Source organism: Pyxicephalus adspersus, chromosome 1 (genome assembly GCF_032062135.1).
Source record: "Pyxicephalus adspersus chromosome 1, UCB_Pads_2.0, whole genome shotgun sequence".
Taxonomy (NCBI): Eukaryota; Metazoa; Chordata; class Amphibia; order Anura; family Pyxicephalidae; genus Pyxicephalus; species Pyxicephalus adspersus.
In genome coordinates, this window is record NC_092858.1 from 97,462,644 (window position 1) to 97,471,837 (window position 9,194).

Consider the following 9,194-nt stretch of genomic DNA (forward strand, 5'->3'; position numbering starts at 1 on the left):
AAAAAAAAAAAGGAGCTGGGTTTCATTGGACTACAAAACCTTGTTCCACATCACAGCTGGGTTACCCTTCTGTTTGTTGTATTTCAGATGTATTTTCATTTTATGCCCCTATATGTCAGTCTAAATGAGTCCCATTAGGGGAAAAAAGAGGTTTAAATGTGTTACTGGTTTGTACTTTCCCAAGCCCCCGATACTGTGGAATCTAAGGAGTGCCTAGTTTCAACAAATACACCCCAAGGAGAAAAAATTCCCGTCTTTCCAACAATTTGTTGTGCATTACCAGGTATGCATAGCAGCCTATTTAAGCATTAGTTTCCTCCGGTTGAGAGATGGATGATGGATCAGTCTTTCCTATCCCATCCTAGATTAAGTGCTTGAATGAGACTGTGAGAAGTAAACACATCACATAATGAGCTCCAAGTTGTAGGAAAGACAGCTAAAGACTGCTGCCTATGTGTTACCTAGAATTAGAACCTGTGGCTAGTGTTAAATTTATATAAGTGTTTGGAGTAGACTGATCCATGTCCTCTACAGTATAAAAGAGGAGCATCTTTAAACTCAATCTTGTGGCGAATTCGGCCGTTCTCGCTTACCGAAATTGTAAGCGAGGACGGCCAGTGTAAATTCCCCAAACGAGATTGAACTTTTCTAAAAAATAAAAAAGTCCCGCGGGCTGTGCTGATTAATGAATGCGGCCACGGCTCAAGCGTCATCAGTATTTTCCTTTTCTCAGCTGATCAGAGAGCACTAGAGGTTTTGAATGGGGAGACTTGTCCTTATTTAAACTCTAGTGCCGGGGATCGCACACTGACACGAGGATTCCCAGGGCTGCATTCATTCATGCAGCCATGGGAATCCTCCTGTGTGCGATCCCCCGGGCACTAGAGGTTAGGGGGATCGCACACAGGAGGATTCCCAGGGCTGCATGAATGAATGCAACCCTGGGAATCCTCCCGTAATGATTTCTTGGAATCTCAGATGGGTCCGGGAAATCAGCTCGCCGAAATTTTGAGGACCCATCAGAAGTTCAAGGAAATTTTCGCGAGAATGCCAGAGGCATTCTTGCTCATCCCTAGTTATGAATACTTGACTCAAGTTATGAAAATTTCCTTCCTTGAATAACTGTTTAACAGTGTTTAAGGAGTGCCCTTATTTATATAAGTAGAAAGTATGTCAAGCTCCAACTCATTTTAGGTCCTACATCTCTCTCATATGATGAGTTCTGTAACCCTGATTCATTTTGTACAAACCAAAAATACACCAATGGCATCATGATACATACAATAACTGGGCAAACTATTGTATACTAACTTTTCTTCCTAGTATGGTTCTGTTCTCTGCATGAAAGCCTGGGAAATCAAATCACAAGACATGAACAGCAGTTTACAGTTACACTATCTGTTTATTATTATTATTATTATTATTATTATTATTAAACAGGATTTATATAGCGCCAACATATTACGCAGCGCTGTACATTAAATAGGGATTGCAAATGACAGACTAATACAGACAGTGATACAGTTTACACACTACTTTCTAAACTCAATACCTTAGTGCCATCATTGTTGACTGTTTACTAACCTACTTAAAGAGACAAGTGAATTTTCTTGGATAAGCACACATTTTGTTTTATTGTTGCATTGTTTGCCATGATAAAAAATGGAATTCAATTTTCATATTTTACACTCTTGCCCTTAAAAATTTTTATTGAATGGGAACGGTTGGAAGTGTGTGAACATGCGGTAAACTGGAGGCCTGGAATAAGTCCTAACCTACCCGTCTGTCCTAATGATAGCTGGAGGAAACCAGAGCACCAGGAACAGATCTGGACAAATGTACAAATAATGCAAACTCCATACAAAGAATTTCTGATAGGGAAAAAACCCAGAAGTATAGCACTACAAGGTCACAGTGTAAACCACCAAGCCATCTTGCTGACCATCAAAGGTCTTCAACAGAAGAATGAGCCCCAAATCACAGACACATAAATAAAAAAGGGGCCATTTGTAAAATGTATTTAGGTGGATTAGTAGCTAGTTCAAGTCACAATGTGAAAAATTTATTCAAGCATGTCTGACTGCTGGGTGACATGAAAGTGCCACTAAGTGCTTATAATCACACTGCACGTTTTATGCTGTCAAGGCAGATTTTGATGCACATCCCATTACAACTCATTTATTCAACATATTTTTTTTTTTTAGTACTGACTGATCATGATCAAACATTGAGCACATAACAGAAGTGAAATGAAATATTAAATATCAAATAAGGGGTGTGCGTTGATTATATAAAGTCCACTATTGCCCCTAGAAATCAGACAGCTGACATCTAGAGGAATGTTATGCATGGCAAAGATGACATTGGATATCTGTCTGCAGTTTATCCTGCTTAAGGGCATATAAGTGCATGCTACGTGTGGGGATGTAACCAGGGGTTTTAAGGCCAAAATAAACCAGTCACATAAGGAAAACATTAACACCACCTACATTAACGTAAAAATCACAGATTACAATGTCCTAGCCTGCCATTTGTTCTTCCTGTTTTAGAGGTGTAAGCATATGGTTATTTACAGGGTGAGCTGGATCTAGCTGCCTCCATAATTTTCACAAACAAGAATATTCCATGATTTGCAATCCACGGAAAATATGAATAGGACTGAATTTTGCAAAAGGCCACATGAACTAGGTTCTAGGGTGCCATTAATGCTAGTACACCACACCTCACTTTTCAGGCTAATGTTGGCCAACCTAACGTAACCCGCCCTTCACTGTCACAATAATCATTCTTACAGATACCCCAGTATTTCCCAGCAGCATTGACTTCCCTCGTTGTTTAATTCCAGTGGAGCTTGCATAGTTAAAATCCTTAGACTTCTATCGAATAGGTAGACCATCTACCCACTCCATTGAAGTCTATGTTTCTTTAATGCGCAGGATGTAAAAAAAGATTCAGAAGGAAACACTGTGATTCTGGTATGTATGATTTTAATGAAGGGAGAAGGTAGGTTACTTAAATTCAGGAGAGGGAACATGATAACTGTACTTTGTTTAAGCTGTCAAGCAATACCCCAATCCTTTCCTTTTTTCCATCACAGCTTCCATTCCTTCCTGGCCCAGTTAAGATGCCATCGTGTCTCCCATAACTGTGATTTACAGCCCTCAATATGATGGGAGGTGTAAAAGTAGTGGGTCCTGCTTGCACTACAATGGGGGTAAGAAGAGGTTTCAGGACATGGCTATCCACATCGTACCTGGCTACACCTAGTCTTGCCAGCTGCGTTTTGCATTGACAGCTCTGCCTCTGTTACCGATAGCGTTCCACTGTAATCTGCAGTGTCTGGGAGGGGGAGAACGTGAGACACAAATGAAGGAGGGTTTGGCTCAGTCATGGAAAACAAAAAGAGGTTTTTTTTTTAGTCCTATGTATCACATAGTATGCATGTTTGGTACTTGTTTAGGCTGTCACATTGGAGTATTTATTTGTATTTTAAATGTAGAAATTTGGATTTCTCCCCACAATATGACATCATGCTTCATATTCTTGCCAGGAGTTTATGTGGCAGCTACATAAACACACATTAACTGTTGTATCCTATCTACCACATTAATTTTAGGGTCCTTTATACTAGAAAAAAGAATCAGAATGTTTCAATCAGAATGACTAATGCAGTGCAAACCTGCCAGTGACATTTATTGCCATCCTAAGGATGAAATTTAATGGTGATGTAACAGCTTATTTGAATAGCAAAAGCACAGAGCAGAAACCCAGACTAAGCACACAGACTGAGTAAACATTTTTTAAATTCTGGACACATGTACATAAAGTGGGTATCTTTTATTCTTTTAAAACAAAATGAAATATAGCATCCTTTTAGCAACTGTTTACAAAGTGGCAATTTACCTACACGCAAAAAGTAAAGACAACGTGCTGTCATTGTGCAAATACCTGTAATCTTAATGGATTTGAGCAGTGTATTGAAAGATATCTTCAGCAGAGGTTCAATGTCAGAAAAAAACAGTTGGCTATCGTAGAAAAAGTAATGCTGGTTATATACTGCTCAAAACTCTAAGAATATAGAATAATTAAAGTTTTATTAGATTTTTTATAAACATAAAATCCAATTCCAGACCAATGTTTGATCCGTCCTGTATAGATCATGAATTCCCATTTGATGCCCATCCTGCTCTGACAACTAATAATATTACTTAGTTGGGGGAGAGCTCCCAGGTATGGGTGTTCAGAGAACATGGGCAGCATCAATTAGGTAGTAACCCGGTAAATGATTGATATCTAGGAGATGTTACCTGGCTGTCCATCTATCCACCAGTATATGGCCAGCATAACACTACCAGTAAAACTTTGGCTATTGTAGAAATTGTAACACTACAGTCAAAGAACATATACCCTCATGGTGATAGCTTGTGTAAGTTAAAAGTCAAAAAGATCTAAAAAGCTCATCCTAGATAACTTAAGGTCCACAGCTACAGGTTCCATCAGTATTCAATGTCCGCTTTCAGATTTGCCAGGCCCCTTTTGGCAAACCAGCCTTCTGTGCGGTCACTTCATCAAGTCATGCATGATAATGTACAAACTACGCAGTACCTAGTACAACAGAGAGGTGCCATTTATACTTTTGTGTTCTGTTCCCAGTAAGCTACTTGAAATCTGTTGTAGGGTTTAGAAAAGGCCAGCTGGATAAGGAAGCAAAAGTACGAGAAGTTTGGCAACCCTCGAAGTCACACAAGGAGTCTTCAGAAGCCAATTAAGGGCCATCACAAAGCATGTAGAGAAAAGGCTTCCTCCTTGGCCCAAAGAGCATTGCATCTGAAAAAGAAGCCACTAGTATCCATCATACTCTAATAATTTAACTTAAAGTTAGATGAATCTGTGTAAATAAATCCAGAAATCTTTTCTGGCTGATGAAACTCCACTGACTTCACTTTTCTCACATGGCCAGAAAACTGACTTTGCTAGGTGTTAAAGTAATGGCTGAAAAAAAGAATTCAAGAAAGATGTCGGCAAAGAGTTAAACTTTGCTTATTTGAGCTCTGCTACAATGCAGCTATATTGTTCAACCACTGAAACACTTTTTTAAATATACATAAATGATGCATTAACAGCAGAGTGAGGAAAATCAAGTTATATATTGGACAGCACTACATAGGAGAAAATACATCTAAATATAGATATTTCTCATCACAAAGAAAAAAAGTGGCAAGGCTATTACATGAAATAGACCACAGCAACCCTAACACTAATGAATATCTAAAGAAAGAAACAGGAATTACTGGGACTGAAAAGAATATCTTGCACATAAAGATGTTTAGCTGATGTGCTCCCAATAACATCCCACTAAAGTCTCATCATAGTAATTACATTACATTAAATAGCATTTGTAAGCAATCAGTAAGCCAATAATGCTAACAAGGAAACACAGAAACTGTTCGAGCATCAGTAAAATTCCCTCAGTTCATCTTAAACTGAATTCTTAGTAACCCACTGTGGCCAGATTTACACAGACCATCTGAGGGGGTAAGTAGTGGGTGAGTAGCGGGTAGCCTGTATTGGGTCATTTCCCCTTTGCTTCCTGAACTACAATCCACAAGACATGCATAAAAAGTACAGAGAAGATAGGTGTACTATCTCTATGCTTATTTTTTCAATTTTCACAGCGGTGTACTTACTACTGAGCATCCACTGACAATCGAAATAGGAATTGGCGAACATCCTCTGGATTCATCTAGCTCCACGGCTGTCTGGTTACAATATCTATCTATATATACATATATATATATATATATATATATATATATATATATATTATATATATATATATATATATATTTATATGTGCATTTATTGTTAAAACTTTTTCAGATCTGTCGAGGAACATCTACTAGATTCAAGCCAATATGGTGGTCATCATTTTGGCTAACTAAAATGTTGTAAAACTACACATATCAGAATTCTATCATGACAACAGCAAATCATTTATCACACCATCATGAAGAACTTTTGTATTTACATCTTGCAGTTTGGATGAACAGATCTGTTTAACACTTTAAACATTACCCAATAAAAAGGTGAAAATTAAGTGCATCACCAAGGAGGATGGGAATAAGGTTTGGCTTTATCTTTGCCCTTTAACAAACAAACAAACACTTGATGAAAGGATATCCGTACAATTTGCTGAATAAACTTAGCAAAGAAATGTTTCTTGTGCTGATGCCAGCAATTATTTTGTGCTGGACACATTATCAGTGAAATCATAACATGGTGGAGATAGTACATTATTTTTCTACAGCTCCTGGAATACCTTAGGTCACCTTTGAACATCAGCCTCATAGTGTTGCAAAGAAGTGGTTAGGATTGCACTTCAAAATATTGAGACACATGGTATGCATACATATGGCATCTCAACCATAAACCAAATGGATAAGTATAGGTAGTCCACCGGTGTAGGTTCAAACACAAGATCAAAAAGTTTAACATGTGTGTAAATGTTTTCTTTGTTTGTTTTGGTTGGTTGTGATGTTTTCATCAGAAAAAGAAGAAAGAGTAAACCATATCAGAAATTAAATTATAAATAATATTAATAATTAATTATTAAATAAATATGACAAATGCTGCGGTGACATCTGTCGAAAATGGAAATTACTCCGTTTTTGGGAAGATTTCTTCTCATTTGTTGTCTTTTAAGGAGAGGAAGTAAAGGAAAATCTCTATAGTGGCACTGAGACTGCAGAAATAATCCAAACAGGCATTTTACTTCTTTCCTGATTTATCCAAAAACAAACATTTTCAGCTGTACGTACAGTTTCTAGCAAGGTCATGAAAGAAGATTGCAGGATCATTTTAACATTTCCAGTCTGGTCCATTCATGTTTTTGCCTAGATCATGTTCATCAACTGTTCCAGTGCATATGGAATACAGTTATCACCAAGTGTTGGACATCTTGCTATCTACATATGGTCTCCTTTAGGCCTGACCACAGCCAGCAGATGACCAGTAGATGTTCAATCTTTGATTCTTCTTCACATTTCCGTGCACATGCTATGCAGTTTTTGTATGATGTATGAAAATGTTATATACTGATTTATTAACATATGGAACAAAGGCCAAACAATTCCAACCAAGACAATAGCCGTTTCCCTGTGAAGGAGATGTCAATGGATTCTGCTGAAACCACAGGAACCAGAAGTCACAAGTCTACTGGTATATTTAGCACCAAGTTACGCAACCAAGACATTCCGACATACATCACTATTATTTACTGTGCCAATTAATTTTCTCCAATTATAGGTTTCCTATTAAACCTACAAACCAGCCAAAAGACTTGAAAAGTTGTAAGAAGACCAATCTCTGAGATGTATGGGCATTGAGATTCAGATCCTGTAGCAGCTACAGGGTGAGACACACAAAGTATATCTTCTTTCAAAGCCTGTTGGTTGTGAGGAGGGGAAAGAGGGATTGAGCCCCCCTTCGCCTGAATCACTCTATTGTGTAGTCTTCCTCCATGATGACTATCTGGAACATTGTATGCTTAGAGGCAGAAGAAGAGAACACATATTTAGTGTCCGGTATAGGAATCTATGTGTTATTAGGGGCACAGAGCTATATATACACTATTCTCTACCAGTGACCTCACCCAGGCTGCCTGCCTGTGTAGGGAGTGGGCTGGCATATGCCATAGCTCTGCACAATTTCATCAAGATGCACCAGTGATGATCACATGCATGGTGAGCCAAATGTCAACCACAATCTCCAACACTGAAATATAAAAGCCAGATAAAAAGATCCTCCTAATACACACATGCAAAAAAAAGTAACTATTAATAATCAGTTCTTCTGCATTGAGGAACACTGATTTCTAGCAAGTGACTGGCCACAGCCCAAACTCTACACATGGCACTGCTGAATAAATACATGCAAGCTACTTGGATCTATTGAAGGGTTACCTTGTGTGTGCTCCTCTGGTGTGGTCTGCTTGTCCATGTCCTCCAATAATAAAATCAGGCAGAGATCAGAGTTTTCTTAGAGTGCTAGCTCTGTGGTCCAGGTGTGGGTTTAATATCAGGGCTTAGATTTGCTCCTCTGGTGCAGTCTCATTCCTAGGGGCAGTTAGGAAAAAAAGCCTTCATCACCAAGGAGGGAAGAATAATGTCCAGCCCCCACCCAGACTCTGCTGAGATTTATTGCTTTCCAATGAAGGTTAGATCGTCTAGAGATGGCCCCTGCTCCTTTGTTGGGGCTGCTCTCCCCCAGAATGGATCACAAGTAAAACTTCCCAATCACTGTGCAAACATAGGAGGAGAGCAGCTGATGGAAATGCTATTGTACAGACAGTGTAACCTCTAACATAGGGAATGTACCAAGTGCGTCCACAGGGGGGGATACCGCCTTTCTATCCACAATCAATAAAGCTTTCATCCTCTATAACACAATCCAGCCACGCAAACATTCAACCGAGCTTACATTCTTTATAAATCAATGTCTCTAACTCCAATTGTTGTTAAAACCACGAAGCAATGAGCACTGAGATTATAAACCCCCCTTCTCTGGGGAATGGTTGAGCCTGTCAGCGTGTTGAGACTATCTAAGGAAAGTTGCATTCTTTCAGAATTGGGAAGCGCAGATGGTGACTCATTCAGTGTGGAGACACCCAGCCCAGTGCAGAGGATGCAGGCCTCCACAAAGGCCGCATCATTCAGCCCCCAGCAGTGCCCCTGGCTGGGTAGGAAGGGGAGGTGACGTCATGCAGCACGTGGCTTCATCAGTGACTCCACTGCTGGTGTCAGTATAATTCTCCAATGATGTGTAGTCACCTTCCAGCTCAGCTATATATTAGTAAATATAAAGTGTATTGTATGTCCAAAAATAATGCAATTTATTGCAGCTTAGATGTGATGGTTGCATTTGTTTTTTTTTCACTCCTGAAATAAACTTTCTGCCCCTTCCCGTCTATGTTTTTCTGTGTGCTCTGTTTCTATATGAAGGGAGCCATGGTTACTGAACAGACTGGACTACAAACATGCCAGTGTCAATTACAGTAGATTGATTAAAATAATAGAATGATATTAGTAATTTATATAATAAAGATACAATTATTTGTGTTTTCTGATGCTTGAGGGAACTGAAGAGGAATTTGACTTGTTTACAAGATCAACAACTTCTTCTGCTGTCTTCTGTAC

At 38.9% G+C, this 9,194-nt stretch overlaps 1 protein-coding gene across 3 annotated transcripts in view; it reads right to left on the bottom strand.

The window, feature by feature from the left end:
* The window catches only part of MAP7D1 (MAP7 domain containing 1), a 60,132-nt gene extending 51,782 nt beyond the window's left edge, over positions 1–8,350 (bottom strand). The window contains exon 1 of one of the 3 annotated variants that reach the window (XM_072419845.1): positions 7,962–8,350. The gene's annotated coding sequence lies outside the window, so the exon portion shown is untranslated. The remainder of the gene's footprint in view (positions 1–7,961) is intronic. The other 2 variants (XM_072419862.1, XM_072419854.1) reach the window with 2 other exon arrangements.
* Between the last annotated feature and the right edge of the window lie 844 nt (positions 8,351–9,194).